The sequence below is a fragment of the Schistocerca americana genome, chromosome 2 (genome assembly GCF_021461395.2).
Source record: "Schistocerca americana isolate TAMUIC-IGC-003095 chromosome 2, iqSchAmer2.1, whole genome shotgun sequence".
Classification (NCBI taxonomy): Eukaryota; Metazoa; Arthropoda; class Insecta; order Orthoptera; family Acrididae; genus Schistocerca; species Schistocerca americana.
The window spans coordinates 334,946,662-334,966,400 of record NC_060120.1 but is presented as its reverse complement, the minus strand read 5'-3'; the positions used below and the strand labels follow the sequence as shown (position 1 = coordinate 334,966,400).

Sequence of the window (19,739 nt, the reverse complement as noted above, 5' to 3'; positions counted from 1 at the left end):
CACCTTCGACTGAAGCCCAGACGCCTCCATCATAGTAAGTCCACCTACCAATGGCGACTCGACGGTGCCTGCGCAGGATTTCGGTTGTCACCCTGTGCTCCCAGACATCCCCGCCCACTCACACACACGTACACACACGCGACACACTGCCAGACGCGGAAATTACGCGCGGAACACTACACAGCACACACCAACTATTGCCCGCCGCGCCGCGGGAGTGACTGAGGTCTCAAGACCGGCTGTAGACAGCAGATGCCGCAACAAACGGGAACCGGCGGCGGCCGGTCGGTCACGTGACCGAGTCACTCAACTCACGAAGCGGCCGGCCAATCAGCTGTTCTGCTCAGCGCTCAGCCAGCGTCTGGCGATGCCCCTGATCTCGGCGTTCACTGTCTCAGTGTTCCAGGCAGCAAAGCTCTTGGTGTAGCACAGACAAGAGGAACATACGGCGCCGTTACGTAGCACTGAAATCAGGCCTGAGAAAACATTTAGATTCAGCTTTGTTCTCCACCGACGGACTGACTCAATTCAGAGAGTAACTACAGTAGAGAGAATTTTTTTTTTTTTCCTCTCTCAGTGTACAGAACGATAAACACCTGTTTATTTGTACAATAACCGGATTCAACCGTGATCTACAGTCACAACAGCCACACTGAAGATCAGTGTTGCAGCATAGAAACCCTTGTAACAAGAGCCGGAAGTAATGATATCCTTACTGAAGGGGTCGGCAGAAGAAAATGCCGTCAGTTTAGCAAAGATTACTCTCATCCGTTGTATATCTGAATACACCACATGCTGGTAATTTCACATTTACCGCTACAAACCACTGTCTACTATACAAACTGTTCTGTCTTTTCCTATTTTTTTCTTGTCTTTGAATTTAACCAAACATAGAGGACGCAGTAACTCATAATATCCTTTACTGACTTTTTTAATATTAGTCTTCTGACTGGTTTGATGCAGCCTGCTACGAATTCCCCTCCTGTGCCAACCTTTTCATCTCAGAGCAGCAATTGCACTCTACGTCCTCAATTATTTGATGAATGTATTCCAACCTATGTCTTCCTTTCAGTGGTTATCCTCTACAGCTTCTCTAGTACCATATAAGTTATCCCCTAATGCCTTAATAGCTGCCTTATCATTCTGTCCGTCCCTTCTTCTTGTCAGCGTTTTCCACATGTTCCTAGCGTCGCCGATTCTGTGGAGAACCTCCTAATTTCTTCCCTTATCAGTCCACCTAATTTTCAACATCCTTCCATAGGACCATGTCTCAAAGGCTTCGATTCTCTTCCGTTCTAGTTTTCCCACAGTCCATGTCTCACTACCATACAATGCTGTCCCCCAAATGTATATTCTCCGAAATTTCATCCTCACGTGAAGATGTATACTACTAGACTTCTCTTGGCCAAGAATGTCTTTTTCGCCAGTGTTAGTTTAGTTTTTACGTCCTCCTTGCTCCGTCCAGCACAGGTTACTTTGCTGCCCAGGTAGAAAACTTCCTTGACTTCGTCTACTTCGTGATCACCAATCCTGATGTTAAAGTTTCTAGCTGTTGTCATTTCTGCCACTTCTCATTACTTTCCTTTTTCTTCGATTTACTCTCAATGCATATTCTCCACATTAGACTGGTCATTCGAGTCAACACATCCTGCAATCCTTCACTTTCATTGAATCAGTGAATCATTAACATCCTTTCACCCTGAATTTCAATTCCACTATTGAACCTTTCTTTTACTTCTCACATTGATTCTTCTTGTGGATTAGCACAACTGTAAAAATGAAATCACTGATTGTCACTCGCTGTAAGAGAAAATCATGCGTTCTTGGTGTTCCCCCATTTGTATGTATTTGAGATCTTGTTGCACACCATTAGCTGCACGTAAAAATTACTTACCTGCCACAGTATTGGGTGATATGGTCCATTATCAGTGGATTATGGGACATATTAAGATTTTATACCTAACTGGCCCGTCGTTTAATTTAGACTTCAACAACATGTAAGTAATTTTTGCTACGTTAGTGTATACAGTTCTTGTGTTATCGATATAGGTACGCATAAGTTTGTTGTTTATCCTCTGCCGGCCGAAGTGGCCGTGCGGTTAAAGGCGCTGCAGTCTGGAACCGCAAGAACGCTACGGTCGCAGGTTCGAATCCTGCCTCGGGCATGGATGTTTGTGATGTCCTTAGGTTACTTAGGTTTAACTAGTTCTAAGTTCTAGGGGACTAATGACCTCAGCAGTTGAGTCCCATAGTGCTCAGAGCCATTTGAACCATTTTTTTGTTTATCCTCTTGGAGGCCAAGCTGAGATGGGCATCAGAGGCGCCACATGTGTAACATGTACCTTAAGATGACGGAATGGACAGCGGACACAGTAACAAAATTACTCCTCGTGTACATCCGCAAGGAGTAACAAGGTATTTTTTATTTTCATTTATTATTACAAAAAAGTGACCAAAAACACGCGACAAAACTACATCTTTGTCTCAAACGTCCCGCACTTTATTACTTTTTCAAATTTCACAAAAACTGTATTGCTATTCCGCGCTGGGAATAACCTATAGATTAAGCATATTAAAAAAAAAAATTCAGATACGATTACCAGACTGCAGGTCTTCCGTCATGGACAAACCTCACTTTGGACAGAGCAACTTTAACTGCTCGGACGAGGCGGAAGGGCTTAATTATGACAAAATTACTCAGAAAAAAGTCCGAAAACGTTGTTGAAGGAACTATAAATGTGGAAAAGGTTTATTCTGATGGTACATTATTTTTCCAAAAATATCGCGATTATCGCTTATTTTATAGTTCGAGTAAGTAAACTGGGCCCTTAACCCTAGATTACTAAAATACTCCTAGAATTTACGATTGCAGGTGGTACTAATTCGCGGTTCAAACAAATCTGGTACTGTCAGTATATGGTACAAAACAGCGAACTTTGTAGTTATTCTGTATGTCACACACCACTGCGTACCTTACAGCTGAATCAATTAGCGCATAATCTACAAATGACTTACTCTGAATAAAATATGTAGTTGTAAAATTTACGATGGTTTCGTAAAAATGTAACGTTAGCTCTACACTTAAGACAAATGTCGCAATAATCCTTTGAAAAGGACAAGGTCGATTTCCTACCTCAGCTGTCAAAAGCCGTTTTTGTGCTACGTCTGTAATGACCTTGTCGTCAACGGCACGTAAAACCCTAAGCCTCATTTGTTCCTTTCCTGCACCTCACATATACACACTAACTGAATACAAAATAATTCGTCATGTTTTATTCGGGTCCTAAGTTTAATGAAAAACCTTTAAGAATTCTCATCCTACAACAATAAAAAAAAATTATTTGAATATGGCATAAATGGGAACGGAACAACTGACCTAGGGTTTCCTCTAACGCCGAGGAACCCATTACTACACTAAAGCGTTCATCGAACCGTAATCTCACGCTGTTAAAATTTAATAGTCTCATTCGCAGCGTTCTTTTTTTTTCTTTTTTTAATTTGGTTTATTGCGATCGAACGGAAAGTATCGATAAGGTAAGAGCGCAACGCAGGGGAGCGCGCTGGATATTGCAGTCAATAAAGGGTGTGTAAACAGGGGGAAATGAACTGGGGCAGCTGTCCACCACGCCGCACAGTTCCACACAGTAGAAGGCAACGTGAAGGAAATTTCATAAAAACTCTTGAGATGGAGACAATGAGAACATACTATACGTTGTTATTTGCGTACGATGAATGTGTGGGCGGTGGCCAGCCCCGTGGCAGGGAGTGCTTGTTGCACTTTCTCTGCGCTCGCCGCGTATCTGGATCTCGCCAGAGAGGAAGCAGATTCGCCGTCGGGCGCGTCCGTTCCCTCAAGAAAGCGACGCAATACTTTTACCGGCACTCCCACCGCGCGAGGACTCGGGTGTTAATGCAGGGGCTCTCACAGCAATAGGGGGTCATTATCAGCACACAAAGGGGTACGTCTCTACCGCATCATCCTGTTTGCGGTGTCTACAACACTACGTAATGACATCACGGACAAGTGGTAGATTACGTAGTATTTCATCACATACTACTACAGGAGGGAAAATAACAACCGGTGAACAGATGAAAATTTCACTGGCGGTATACAAGAGAGTCGAGTTCACGTAAATTTGCATCCACTGTCACAAGGGCACAGAGAATAATAATTAGTCCGCTGAATATAAATAATATCTGAAACATTCAAGCTAACAGAACTGGTGTCAAGTTCACCAACAATTTTATTAAAACATTGTTCAGGAATACCGACGCAACTAGCTGCGGTAAAGAACAAGCACACCAATTCGTCGTTGTGTTGGTCCAGCTTATTCTTGTGGAACGTGTGCCAGTGACTCGCCATGCTGAGACCACTTACGCATGTGAATAACGGGAGACAAAGTAAGGAAGAACATGACCAATGAATGTTTCATGGACACCTCAGGTAAGACGCCACGCAAGTACACAAGGCACAGTCATGTAGTCTGCAATACCAGCCCATCGTAGCATGGTAAACGTTGAATACAAATAGAATACAAACGTGAAAACTACGACCAGTAACACGGAAATATCAGTTTGGTTCCATAAACTAGTTTTCGAACTTTCTCAAGTTCATCTGCAGACGGCGAACGTAAAAGTTACATTATTTATTATCGTAGCGTGATGCAGGGTAATGGCTCCACGGGAAGAAGAGAAGAAACACCTTAATGTATTGTCTGAGTGATACTTATCTGACAAGCTGCGTCGAAAAACTTATTTCTTTGCTTGCCGTGATGATCCTCTCTCTTCTTTCAGGCAGGTTGTGCCAAAAAGCTTTTTTTTCCTCAGTTCTATGCAGTAACTCTTGATCAGTAACTCCATCTACCCATGTAAACTTCAGCATTATTCTTTAATCTCACATTTCAAAACCCTCGTCGGCCGCTATGGTTGAGCGGTTCTAGGCGCTTCAGTCGGGAACCGCGCTGCTGCTGCTGCTGCTGCTACGGTCGCAGGTTCGAACCCTGCCTCGGCCATGGATGTGTGTGATGTCCTTAGGTTAGTTAGGTTTAAGTAGATCTACGTCTAGGGGACTGAAAACCTCAGATGTTAAGTCCCATAGTGCTTAGATACATTTGAACCATCTGAATCAAAAGCCTGCTACTTACCTCTTGTCTGTAATGCTGATCGTAAAAGTTTCACTTCCACATAAGAACGCAAGACTACACTTCAAATAACTTACATTCAGAAAAGATTCGTAACACTCAAATTTCGATTTGATGTTCACAAATTTCTCTTTTTGAGAAACGCTTTTCTTGCTTTTGCCAGTCTGCATTTTATAACCTCATTACTTTCGCCGTCTATAGTTATTTTGCTGCCCGAATAGCAACACTCATCTATGATTTTTAGTGTCTTATTGCCTAATTTAGTTCCATCAGTATCGTCTGGATTTTTGTTCTTTGGCTTTGACAAGTCGCATTTTTATGTCATTCTGGTACGTTGGAAATTGTCTCAGTAGAAAGAAAACCAAAGAAATATGTTTTGATGTTTTATTTCAAGAAGGAAAAAAAAAGGAACTTCAAAGTCTCGTTAGGTCATAATATATTCAGTCATCGAAAAACATTACAACATGAGAACTGGTTTTGATGAAAACAATTTTCTCTCTCACCGACACAAAACAACAGCTCATATTGGGCATTCTTTGTATTAGTTCTTGATTGCGTATTATAAATAGATAAGTTTTCACATTTTCCATTAACAACAAAATATGGCAATGAGCTCCCAAGATTTAGGGTTCACATTTCATTTGAAACTGAAAGACCTTATTTCTTTTTTTGTTCTGAAAAATGTTGGCAGATACTTCTCGTTATCGATGCCATCTTCAAACAATTTCTACAGCTACTGGAAATATTCTGTTGATGATCCCACCTGGCGTGGTATCATTTTTTTGTTTATTTGGCCAGCAAAATGTTGAATTGGAATTATTCAACAACATGTTTTGTTTCAGAATAACTACTTTCCTAAATAGGGAAAACTTAGTAACTCCGTTATCTCCTAACCTTCCAATTTTCTTGCCGTGGCCTGTCATGCAAAAACATTAAGCTATAAACTTGGCGGGACTTGACAAGTACAAAATTTTTTATATGAAAATTTTCTAAAAATCGTAAATGTTTTGCGCTTCTAATCGGTTATTAGGATAAACAGTCTTACCATAAAATTTGAGGGAAATATGAAACTAGATTATCACAGTAAATACCCAAGACCAAGCACAGAATGATCCACATCCAACTACGCACAACCGAATGGCGTGAGAACTGCTAAGACTCAAATTACTCTAGAGCCACAAATACCACATCCGCAAAAGTTAACAATTTACCAAGCTAACAATAACCGTGGCGCGGCAGTCTTGTCAGACTAGTAACGAAAGATAATGTTTTATACTTTTGTTTTAAGTGCTACTCAAAAGTCCCGTCAGATCATAAAGGGTTATATTCGACCAAATTTCATTACCCTTGCTTTACTTTTGTTAATATTTCTCCTACGACTTATCTTAGAAGAAATATTCAGGAAAGGCAAACCTACGTTTCCAGCATTTGTAGACTTAGAGAAAGCTTTTGACAATGTTGACCGGAATACTCTCTTTCAAATTCTGAAGGTGGCAGGGGTAAAATACAGGGAGCGAAAGGCTATTTACAATTTGTACAGAAACCAGATGGCAGTTACAAGAGTCGAGGGACATGAAAAGGGAAGCAGTGGTTGGGAAGGAAGTGAGACAGGGTTGTAGCCTCTCCCCGATGTTATTCAATCTGTATATTGAGCAAGCAGTAAAGGAAACGAAAGAAAAGTTCGGAGTAGGTATTAAAATCCATGGAGAAGAAATAAAAATGTTGAGGTTCGCCGATGACATTGTAATTCTGTCAGAGACAGCAAAGGACTTGGAAGAGCAGTTGAACGGAATGGACAGTGTCTTGAAAGGAGGGTATAAGATGAACAACAACAAAAGCAAAACGAGGATAATGGAATGTACACGAATTAAGTAGGGTGATGCTGAGGGAATTAGATTAGGATATGAGACACTTAAAGTAGTAAAGGAGTTTTGCTATTTGGGGAGCAAAATAACTGATGATGGTTGAAGTAGAGAGGATATAAAATGTAGACTGGCAATGACAAGGAAAGCGTTTCTGAAGAAGAGAAATTTGGTAACATCGACTATTGATTTAAGTGTCAGGAAGTCGTTTCTGAAAGTATTTGTATGAAGTGTAGCCATGTATGGAAGTGAAACATGGACGATAAATAGTTTAGACAAGAAGAGAATAGAAGCTTTCGAAATGTGGCGATACAGAAGAATGCTGAAGATTAGATGGGTAGATCACATAACTAATGAGGAAGTATTGAATAGGATTGGGGAGAAGAGAAGTTTGTGGCACAACTTGACCAGAAGAAGGGATCGGTTGGTAGGACATGTTCTGAGGCATCAAGGGACCACAAACTTAGCATTGGAGGGCAGCATGGAGGGTAAAAATCGTAGAGGGAGAACAAGAGATGAATACACTAAGCAGATTCAGAAGGATGTAGGCTGCAGCAGGTACTGGGAGATGAAGAGGCTTGCACAGGATAGAGTAGCATGGAGAGCTACATCAAACCAGTCTCAGGACTGAAGACCACAACAACAACAACATTTCTCCATGGTCATAGTCATTACAGATGGGCCTCAAGCTCGGAATGTACAAAGTAAAGGTAATCATGATCGTCTTCTCCAAACGTTGTAAGAATAACTACATCATGGATCCCTGGAGAAGACACAGAAAACCAAAATCAGGACCAGGGGGGCAGGGGACTCGAACCGCACCCCTTGCGAACGAGAGTCGAATATCTTAAGTACTAAGCCCCCATCGCACTGTGAAGTGAAAACATACATCTTCCAGTAACAATGAAACTATACGTCTTCCAGTAATAATGAAACTCCGTCAAATTACAAACGGCAGTCTTCGACTCATGTAGATTATAAGTGAGCCTTTTGCAATATCAAGTAACCTTGACTGATGTGGCAAAACCACCGTATTTATAATGTATTTTTCACGGCGTAAGTCCTCCACGGCAATGAAGTCCCACCGCAACAAAAGGCGTCCGCAGCCAGATTGCCGTCGCAGACGCCGAGTCCCACAGCTAACGATTCACAATACAGAGGGTGCGGGAAGAATAAACTTGGAGACCTTGGCACATTCCGCCGAAATTGGCTTCTAACTGATCCAACAGCGTCTGAAAGCAGCAAGCAGAAGCCTTCGGGCCGCTAGCTTTTTTCCTCCGAGCCCGTCTCACTATTCAGAGTCGCCACTCCGGGGCGACAGAACTGGGTCAAGCGGAAGGCAGCCAGGCGGGCAAGAACACACACACACACACACACACACACACACACACACACACACACACACACAGCAGCAGCAAAATCCGCGGAAAGGGAGCCACCGCCTCGGCGTTCTGCTGAGTGGCGAAAGGGAAAGGAAAGCAGACCACAGGCGCAGCAAAACACTGTGCCAGCAGCAGCAGACGTTGCCTCTTTAAAGCGGTCTCGAAGATGCGGCAGGCGGAGGGCGACAATTTATTGGCGCCACTCGAACGCCGCAACTTCCCACTTCCGAGAGCCCTCTCCGCCTCCGCCTGCGTCTCCGGCTCGCTAACACGCGGCAGTAAAGAGGCTGGAGGCCCGCGACACGGCGCTCTCCCATGTAACGCGAGACGACTTCTGAAACTCATTTTTCACCCGCAAGCCTCCCTCGTCCACAGTGCGGCGCTTTCGTCGCCGCGACATCACACCCCGTGTCTGCTCCTTCCCCTCGTCTAGCAACAAAATAAATACGTATCCGGATATCACTACCTGACAACCATTTGCTGTAGAATCTTCCAACGTATTCCGAGCTCAAACATAATGAGGTATCTCGAACAGAATGACCACTTCCAGACCAAACAGCACGCATTTCGAAGAAAAATTCATTTGAAACCCAATTCGCACTTTTCTCACATGGCGTACTGAAAGTCATGGATCGAGGCAGCCAGGAAGACGCAGGATTTCCGATAAGCATTTGATTCAGAACCACACATACGCTTATTACCAAAGAACGATATAAAGCGAAATTTGTGAGTGGATTAAGGACCTTTGGTAGGAGAATACAGGCCATTATCTTGGATGGATAGTCATCGACTGATGTAGAACTTACTTTGGGTGCGCCTCGGGGAAGTGTTGGGACCCATGCTTCTCATTCTGCACTATATTAAAAGTAACCGCTGACTTTTTACACATGATTCACTTACCTATAATGAATACAATCTGAAATAAGCTGCACAAATATTCAGTAACATCTTGATATTTCAAAGTGGAGGAAACATTGGAAACTTGCTTTAAGTGTCCTGAAATACATAATTGTGTATCCACAAAACGAAAGAACGTAGTATCCTACGACTATAACATCAATAAGTCTCAGCTACTCATACAAATACCTGGGTGTGGCACACTGTAGGTAGATCAAATGGAATGGTCACATAGACTCAGCCGTAGGTACAGCAGGTGGTAGTCATCAGTTTCTTGGTAGAATAACTGGGAGGTAGCTTACAAATCATTCGTGCGACCCATCCCAGAATATTGCTCAAACGTGTGGGACCTCTACCAGATAGGCTCTAAGAACTATAGGACTTAACATCTGAGGTTATCAGTACCCTAGACTCAGAAATACTTAAACCTAACTAGCCTAAGGACATCACGCTCATCCATGCCCGAGGCAGGATTCGAACCTGCGACCGTAGCAGCAGCGCGGTTCCAGACTGAAGCACCTAGAACCGCTCGGCTACAGCGGCCGGCACCACATAGGACTAATGGGGGATATTGAACATAAAAAGAGAAGGGCGGCACGAATGGTAACGTATTTATTTGTTTCGCTACTGAGTGTTACTGAGATGTTGAAAGAACTCAACTGGCATCCTCTTGACGACAGACGTAAACAATTAAACTATCCCGAGATGGCCCACTGACAAAGTTCCAAGGACCGGCTTTATGACTCTCTATGACTCTTCGAATACACTAGAACCGACAATCGGTCCCACGGGGATCGTAACGACAAGATCAGAATAATTACAGCACACATCAGTCACTCTTCCGCGCTCCATACGTGAATAGGACGGGAAAAAGTCCTAATAAATGGCATAATGGGACTTGTCCCCCACCCCCCACCATACACTTAACAGTGGTTTGTGGAGTATAGATGTAGGTGTAGACATATCAAAGGTGGAGGAGACAATGGATACACAGTGAAACGCGGTAACACAAATACGCTTATCAAGAAAAATCAGTCAACATTGGAAGACAATTGAGCCCCCCCCCCCTCTCCCTCTCCCCACTAACACACACACACACACACACACACACACACACACACACACACACTTGAATTTACCATTAGAGGACTGTACCAGCTTGAATACTCTGCCAATTGTTTTTTACACAGCCGTAGCTAAATTCAGGAACATGAGATGCAGTACAAGGCTACAGTTCAAAACTTCGTTTCGTATTCCCCGTCGGCTTTATTCACTGGAAAGAAATAGACTCTCTCAAGATCGTACCAGGCCAATAGAAAACATATGATGAAAGCCAAAATGAAGATGTCTGACGTTTTTCAAAAATTCAACTACAGCAAAATGGCCAAAAATTCAAATAAATAGAATAAACAAAAAATTAAAAATCAATGATTCGGTAATACACCACAGCCCCGATAAAGAAACTAACGAATGGAGGAGAAAAAGTGCTGATAAAGCGCATGTTAGCCACGACCATTAGGGTCGTAAATAAAGGAGAATGGTTCAAATGGCTCTGAGCACTATGGGACTTAACATCTGAGGACATCAGTCCCCTAGAACTTAGAACTACTTAAACCTAACTAACCTAAGGACATCATACATATCCATGCCCGAGGCATGATTCGAACCTGCGACCGTGCGAATAAAGAAAAAGGGAAATGTACACTTTAAGAGTGGCTCTTAACGTTGGATGCACCCACAAATCAATTGTGTGACCATTAGTCAACTTCAGACTGAGTTCCAGGTGTTTTTTTTTTTCCCCGAACTGATAATTTGTCGATAAAGGCGCGTTTGGTAATTAGATGTTAGGTTACCTCTTGTCATTTTTGTAGTTGACATTTATCTCAGCAAAGATTCAAACTGTCAACATTTTGGAGTGAAATTTCATACCACTATTTTCAAGAAGTCAGTAGATTCCGCAAAAGACGTAAACCTACTACTTGCCCTAGTCTGTGAGAACTTATCAAATAAAACAGACTTGGGATGACGTCGCTGACTAAGCGGAGTACTGTCGTTCATCAGAATTGAAAACCATGAAAAACTTTAGCAGTTCTAGAAGAACACATTGGTGGTCCTTTTGAAACGCCTGCATTGTTAGGCGTCATTATCACGAAACTTCACGGTCTCATGATATTACATATTCAGTAGAAAAATCATTCACTCTTTGCAAGAAACAGTAGAAACAATAGAGTACCATGATACTGGGTAACCGAACCGAACTGCGCAGGTGGTAGACCTCTCGGAACAAGAAGATATTCGCCGAATAGACTGGTCTGCCCGTTACCCCGACGAAAATCCCACCAAGCCCGTTTGGGACACGTCGATATGCACCAACGACCATTCACCAATTGTCAACAGCGCTGGTGAATAAATGGAACGCCCTACCACGAGAATCCCTCACCAGCCTTGTGGCCAGCATTGGAGCATGACGCAGGGCATGAAATGCCTTCCGCGCTGATCACACACCTTATTAAGAACCATGTCCTACCGTCTGTAATGTCAAGTGGACCACCACGAATCGCGCTGGTAGAGTAATTAATTTCTTCGAATAAAAGTGTCATTTCTGTTCGTCAATTGCGTATTTCTTTCAGTTAGCTTCTGTACTATAGTGTATCAGTTTTTTCTATGTATAGTCCAATTTTCATCGAGCTACGTTATTTAGAAGTGACATATAAGCGTAAGTTACTTTCGTTCTTAAGTTTTGCGCATCAGTGTATATAGTGACATCCTGTATTCGGTAACTCACTTTCAACACTATTTATAATGGCCTGATGACTTGTGTGTGGTTCTCGCGACTTTCTTATAAACTATGTTCTCTCCTACAGCGATTAATCTGGTACACCTCTCTTCACATGCTTCAGCCAAAAACGTGCCAACGCTCTTTGAAACAATCAAACCTATTTCGTACAGTTTACTTGCGACCTGCTTCATACAAGATTTAAAAATAACTGTATAGACAACTGAGGCGTAAAACAACATTTTCGCGTTGACTGTTTGTTCGACACGACCAACAGCTTCCCAATAGAACGGAGCTTTCATTATTTCTGTCCATCCTATATATGACTTGGAACTGAACACAAACGAAACACAAATACGGGTCTTCCACACAGCGCAAACTGTCGCTGGGCTCTGTTATTGAGGAAGTCTCGTTTCGAAGGGAAATTCAACAGAATCCTTATTTCGGCTCCATTCTACAGGTGGAGCGGAAATGTTACACAATTCACACGGTCGCAAACAGAACTAGAAAATACTCGCCATTTCATTCAAACCTTATTCGCTGTGTGTGCTTCCCATCGTATGACATTCTATAACATATGCACTCAAAAGCATTCAATCGATGCAGAAACAGTTCCAGCGTTGTTTCGTGATTTCCTGCCCTTTCATTTTTCCCACTCTACCAGCAGGGAGGGAGGGAGAGAGGGAGAAGAGTTGACTGTTTAAACCGACAGCCACGAAATGGTCTATTACAAGCAGTCAAAAACAAATGCACCAGAGCTCCATTTCATTACTCCCTTACAGTGCTTTCCATTATACGGCGTATAATGCTTTCTTCCCATTCGAATCATGAATGTGGCGCGGGAAGAATCACTGTTTATATACCTCTGTGCATGCGGTCGGGAGCACAGCGCTCGCTTTTGTCACTACAGTTGTGTGTAGACAACGGGGAGTATATTCGGCGCAAGAAAATTCTTAACATGGCTAGTTCCTTCTCAGCAGCTACGTAAGAGATAGACAGAGGACTGTAGTACATTCCTGAACTCCTCACTTAACAGTGGTTCTTGAAACTTCGTTAGAAAGCTTTCACAGAATAGTCGACATCTATCTACGAGCATCTTCTAGTTTAGATTTTTCATCATTTCCATGACGTTTTTAACCGAGTCAAACAAACCTGTTATGGTCTTCATTGTACTGCGTGTGTTCAAGTTACCCTGCTGAGCCCACACACTAGAGAATATTCCTCGACTGGTCTCAACAGTGTTTTGTAAGCAACCTTCTTTGGACAGACTGACTGCATTCTGAAAATATTCAAATAGTGAACCGAAGTATCCCACCTGCTTTACCTAAATTTAAGCGTAAGATTAAGCCTAAGTGATCACTTGCTACTATAAGCACGATGTAACGGACGTACATTGGAGTATTATGTAAGGACGAATAGGCTTGCGCAGGATAGACCAGAATGGAGAGCTGTATTGCAGCTCTTCTTTGGTATCGTTCTAATAAACCACCTCACTCCAAAATGCACGACTAATAGGCACTGCGATTTCCTCGGACTTCTCTGCGGGCTATATGTCACTTGAACTACACTCCTGGAAATGGAAAAAAGAACACATTGACACCGGTGTGTCAGACCCACCATACTTGCTCCGGACACTGCGAGAGGGCTGTACAAGCAATGATCACACGCACGGCACAGCGGACACACCAGGAACCGCGGTGTTGGCCGTCGAATGGCTCTAGCTGCGCAGCATTTGTGCACCGCCGCCGTCAGTGTCAGCCAGTTTGCCGTGGCATACGGAGCTCCATCGCAGTCTTTAACACTGGTAGCATGCCGCGACAGCGTGGACGTGAACCGTATGTGCAGTTGACGGACTTTGAGCGAGGGCGTATAGTGGGCATGCGGGAGGCCGGGTGGACGTACCGCCGAATTGCTCAACACGTGGGGCGTGAGGTCTCCACAGTACATCGATGTTGTCGCCAGTGGTCGGCGGAAGGTGCACGTGCCCGTCGACCTGGGACCGGACCGCAGCGACGCACGGTTGCACGCCAAGACCGTAGGATCCTACGCAGTGCCGTAGGGGACCGCACCACCACTTCCCAGCAAATTAGGGACACTGTTGCTCGTGGGGTATCGGCGAGGACCATTCGCAACCGTCTCCATTAAGCTGGGCTACGGTCCCACACACCGTTAGGCCGTCTTCCGCTCACGCCCCAACATCGTGCAGCCCGCCTCCAGTGGTGTCGCGACAGGCGTGAATGGAGGGACGAATGGAGACGTGTCGTCTTCAGCGATGAGAGTCCCTTCTGCCTTGGTGCCAATGATGGTCGTATGCGTGTTTGGCGCCGTGCAGGTGAGCGCCACAATCAGGACTGCATACGACCGAGGCACACAGGGCCAACACCCGGCATCATGGTGTGGGGAGCGATCTCCTACACTGGCCGTACACCACTGGTGATCGTCGAGGGGACACTGAATAGTGCACAGTACATCCAAACCGTCATTGAACCCATCGTTCTACCATTCCTAGACCGGCAAGGGAACTTGCTGTTCCAACAGGACAATGCACGTCCGCATGTATCCCGTGCCACCCAACGTGCTCTAGAAGGTGTAAGTCAACTACCCTGGCCAGCAAGATCTCCGGATCTGTCCCCCATTGAGCATGTTTGGGACTGGATGAAGCGTCGTCTCACGCGGTCTGCACGTCCAGCACGAACGCTGGTCCAACTGAGGCGCCAGGTGGAAATGGCATGGCAAGCCGTTCCACAGGACTACATCCAGCATCTCTACGATCGTCTCCATGGGAGAATAGCAGCCTGCATTGCTGCGAAAGGTGGATATACACTGTACTAGTGCCGACATTGTGCATGCTCTGTTGCCTGTGTCTATGTGCCTGTGGTTCTGTCAGTGTGATCATGTGATGTATCTGACCCCAGGAATGTGTCAATAAAGTTTCCCCTTCCTGGGACAATGAATTCACAGTGTTCTTATTTCAATTTCCAGGAGTGTATGTGTTAGAGTGTTCAGACTCGAATCTTATGCTTTCCATGATACCTTGCTGGTTAAAAATTACTATATCCGGCAATGCCGAAAGTAAAATTCGGGTCATTCTTATTTTGGCCAAGCTATATGCACTAATTCGTGCAATAACACAGTGACATTTAGACAACGACCTTGCCGCATTAGATGGCCCGACGTCCAACAGAAATCAGCAAGCAACATGATATTTTTTTCCGTACACGACAGCAAACATTTCATGAAGATAACTGCGCATCTCGATTCCCAGTTCTTCTGAAATTGCGGACACTATATATATATCACACTCGCGTAAGCGGAACACACCTTAAAATAATCTCAAAGCCTCTCGTGATTGAAATTCCCGTATACCCAGATTTCATTCAAGGCTTAGAGGTCAATGCTGCACGCACAGTTCTGTGTCGAATGAAATCTGACACCTCCGCTCTTGCCGAAGAATAGAGCATTGTTCTCCGTGACGGGTGCGTTACCAAGTGTTAACAGTTGTCTCGATATTGAGGTCAGCTGGGGAACACAATGTCAGCGGCCAACTTACAGAAACAAAAAGGACATTCACCCGTGTCTGCAAAGAGAACAGACACGTGTGTATCAAAATATGACGTGAAATATTTTATTTCGCGTCCATAAATTAAAACGCTCATACGGCGCTGGAGTGATTTCCATTCTGTCATATGCTTAAATTTTAAAGCGAGTAAAGCTTCCTTACTGTACAGCCTGGGAAAGTGGGCAGCTCGATCACTGCTTACATTTCCGGCCGGCGGCATTGCACCTGCATCTATCACGTCTAAATTACGAGTGCTCCAGAAACAGCAGGTAGTAGAGCCTACACTAAAGGGACGACGCACCACGAAGGAATTATCCAAATGCACCGCCTCTCCTAGCTTTGACGATATCGGTTGGACCCTGAACGACTGGACAACCGTGGTCTGTTCAAATGAGTCCCGATTTCAGTTGGTAGAGCTGACGGTAGGGTTCGATTCTGGTACAGGCCCCATGAAGCCATGGGCCGAAGGTACTGTGCGAGCTGGTGATGGGTATATGATGATGTGGGCTGTGTTTACATGGAATGGACTGGGTTCTCTGGTACAACTGAACAGATCATTGACTTGAAATGGTTATGTTCGGCTACTTGGAGACCATTTCAGCCATTCATTGACTTCATGTTCCAAAAAACGATGGAATTTTTATGGATGACGATGCGCCATGTCAACGGCTAACAATTGTTCCCAGTTGGTTTGAAAAACAGTCTCGACAATTCGAGCGAATGATTACGCCATCCACGTCGTCCGACATGAATCCGATCGAACATTTATGGAACAATCGATAGGTCGATTCGTTCACAAAATCCTGTACCGGCAACACTTTCACAATTATGGAGGGCTACTGAGGCAGCATGACTTAGCATTTCTGGAAGGGTCTTCAAACGATTTGTTGAGTCCACGCGACCTCCAGTTGCTGCATTATGTCGGGCAAAAGGAGGTTCGACACAGCGGTAGGAGGTATCCTGTGATTTTTGTCACCCCAGTGCATACCTACTCAAATTATAGTGCAACAGAATGTACTACAAGATATTAACCGATTTCCGTATCTCGGCAGCCATATCTGCAGTAACGATGACGTATGAGAAGCAGGTGTCATGAGCAAAATTGGAAACGCTTTTTTTCCCACGAATGTGCCCCATGTGGTAACTAGACTCTGTATGTATGTGTAAAAAAATTCGGCTGTATTTGTCTATCCGCCTACAGATGACTATTTACGCATGCGAGACCTGGGAAAGTCAACAAAATCAGCACACACAAGCTCAATGTTTTTCAGCACCGTTACTTGAAACGAATTTTGATGGTCATCTATCATGACCCTGCTTCACATTATGAAATGGTGAGAAGTGGTGAGAAGTGGTTTACGCAAGCTGCATAAATTCGTTGCTAAAAGAAGGCTGAAGCTTATGGGGAATATTTTACGCACGAAAGATTGCAGAATCCCCAAACAGTACAGTTGTGGAAGCCAACGGATGGAACGGATGGACACAGAAGTAGAGGAAGACCTAGTAATACCTGGATACGAACTTTTGCCAACGATGTTTAAATCACGGACATGCACTGCAGGGAAGCTGGAAACCTGGCAGGTGATCGAGTTCGCTGGAGGAAACTTACTGGCCAATATGCTATACGTTTTTGGAGGAACTGCAAATGGTACTGTATTATCGAGCCCTTGGTTAACGCCCAGTAATTTACACTGCTGGAAAAACGCAACATCCTCAACAAGAGTGTTCAGTGGCACCTGGGTATGATATGTGCATATTGAGGGGTGGTTGTGTCACTGGTTCGTCTGTCACGGTCATCTGCGACCACATGGCGCTCACGAGGCCTGTCTGGGCACCCTTTGCTTTGACTCTGCAGTCAATAACTGTGCTGAGTTTAGACGTGAGCAGTGCACCCTTCATCCCAGGGTTCAACGATGCTCCGCCGACGAGTACGCACTCCTACATAACAGCTGCAGCCATTTGGACGGAGTCACATTGTGGTCCTGCTGGATGGACATACCAACGGATTCCTGCACAGGGCACAATATATTAGCGCGCTGCTTTCAGTAGTGGTCTGTGGAACGTTCCCACGCCCCTCGATCAAGTTCGGAACGTTCGCGTATTACGGGCGCACGTCGTGTTGACGCATTTCGTGAGCAGCTGTGGCCGACCGAACGTCTTTCGGGGACGAAACCATGACGCATGTTGTCACTTGCTGTGTCACCAAGGACCACCGGGAACCCTCAGCTTGCAGCAGGACTAACATCACGTATGCCTCTGGCCAGGCTACCACTGTCACCGCGACACCGGCAATCATGGCTACTCTGGTGTCGTGAAAGTGTCTCCTGCATGTCTAGTACAAATTTTATTTTCTAACTATGTAGTTTTCTGGTTATTGACTCCTTTTCTAGAAAACGGCATAGTAACCGAAAACTTAGGCCTTACGAAACTAAGATTACTGAGAAATTTTGATTGACGCGGCGCGCCATGATTTCCTGTCTTGGGCTAATGTTTTACTCTAAGTAGTGCTTACACACAATGGCTTGAATTATTTGTTGTATATATTCCAATCTCTGTGTACCTCTACATCTACCTCTAGTATCATGCAAGTTATTGACTGATGGCCTGAGCTGCCAAGGAGATTGTACGTACGATATTTCTCGTATTAATATGACCAGGCTGCCTTTGGGATTATGTGTATGACATTCTCCGTCCACAGAAACACCAATTATTTTTTAATTTATTTATGGCTTTGGGTATCATCCACACAGCCAGCCGAAGACCACGAAAAAAAAAAACAATTACCTGCTACATCCATTTAAACTAAACTTATGCAAACGATCTACGTAAACACACGTGTTTTGTTTTCTGTTGCTAAATTGGTTTTATTGTTTGTAGCTAAGGCATTTCCAGACATCACCAGACGCTATAATAGTTTCGTAGTTCCCTGAAACATCCAGAGGGAGCCAAAGAAAATGTGATTATCATGATCCTCACAGCCGCATTCACACGAAGACGATGTGACCATGTTGAGGCGGTAGAGGTGATGTCGGAATCTCCCGTGATTGAAGTGAAGTCGTGCCATTGTCACTATGAAGTTTCTGTTGTATCTGCAGTTTTGGTAGCAACGACCTGATGGGACGTTAGACACCTTTGCGGCATCGCGTCTCCCCTAAATTTCATAAAACTGTTGGAGATTTTCATTCCTTCGGGCCCCGATAATAGTCCTTATTGTACGAAGAATATCGTCCGGTGGCATTTTATCATACATCACTAAATTAACGCATACAGCTCCCTTGGTCAGAGCGCCTACTTTTTCATTTCCTTTTATTCTGTTGTGCGCTTTCACACTTAACATGATGGTCGTCTTATTTAAGTGTGAAAGCTCCTGAATTGCTTCTATAATCCGATATACTGGGTAATTTTTGGCATTGTTGATGATGTACTATTGTAACATCAATGCTGAACGTGAGTCTGATAAAATTATGATAGTTTCTTCTTGCACTTCTTTTGCACATCTAAGTTCCTCTAAATTCGGTACAAGTTCTGCAGCGAGCATGGGTTCAACTTCCGGGAGCTTGAATTTGCCTCCTCGATTAGTCTTGCCATCTACGGAGACAGTTCCTGCCCCGTCGTTTTGTTTAGACAATTGTCTTGACGACGGCCATGTTGCTAGGTTCACGGCTAAAATCTTCTGATTCAGTTAACCTTGCCTGAACTGAAGGCGCGTCTCGATATTCAGTTTCACTGAGCTGTTAACGTAGCGCACCCTAAGCAGCTTATATTTTAAGAAGTGGCGACCTATTCACGGAAAGACGAGGTGTGAAATAAAATTCTGCTAAGGGTGGAAGTTTCTTCTGAATCTAATACCTGCCTGCATAGCACTTTGTAGTGAGACCTCTAATCTAATAAATTGTCATGTTCCATGACAATTACTACCTGACTGCTCGACACATGTACTACCATCCTGCCCTTTTTTCTTCTGATCAGCTGTCAAGCAGATTGTAGAGGGTGTTTCAAAAAGAATGACCTGATTTTGGGCGGTAGCAATTACGAAACATGGGACGTGTCGGCAGGAAAATGTGTGTCTGAATGGGAGTGCGCTAGAGTTTCAGAAAATCGCCGTTCGACATCAATCAATGC

At 44.2% G+C, this 19,739-nt stretch overlaps 1 protein-coding gene across 3 annotated transcripts in view; it reads right to left on the bottom strand.

Annotated features, from left to right (window-relative positions):
* LOC124593138 (atypical protein kinase C) overlaps positions 1-19,739 on the bottom strand; it is a 760,580-nt gene that overhangs the window by 673,713 nt on the left and 67,128 nt on the right. Inside the window, exon 1 of one of the 3 annotated variants that reach the window (XM_047131903.1) lies at positions 49-206. The exons of the other annotated variants lie outside the window; for them this stretch is intronic. The gene's annotated coding sequence lies outside the window, so the exon portion shown is untranslated. Of the gene's footprint in view, positions 1-48; positions 207-19,739 lie in introns of those variants that run through there. 3 annotated transcript variants of the gene reach the window in all.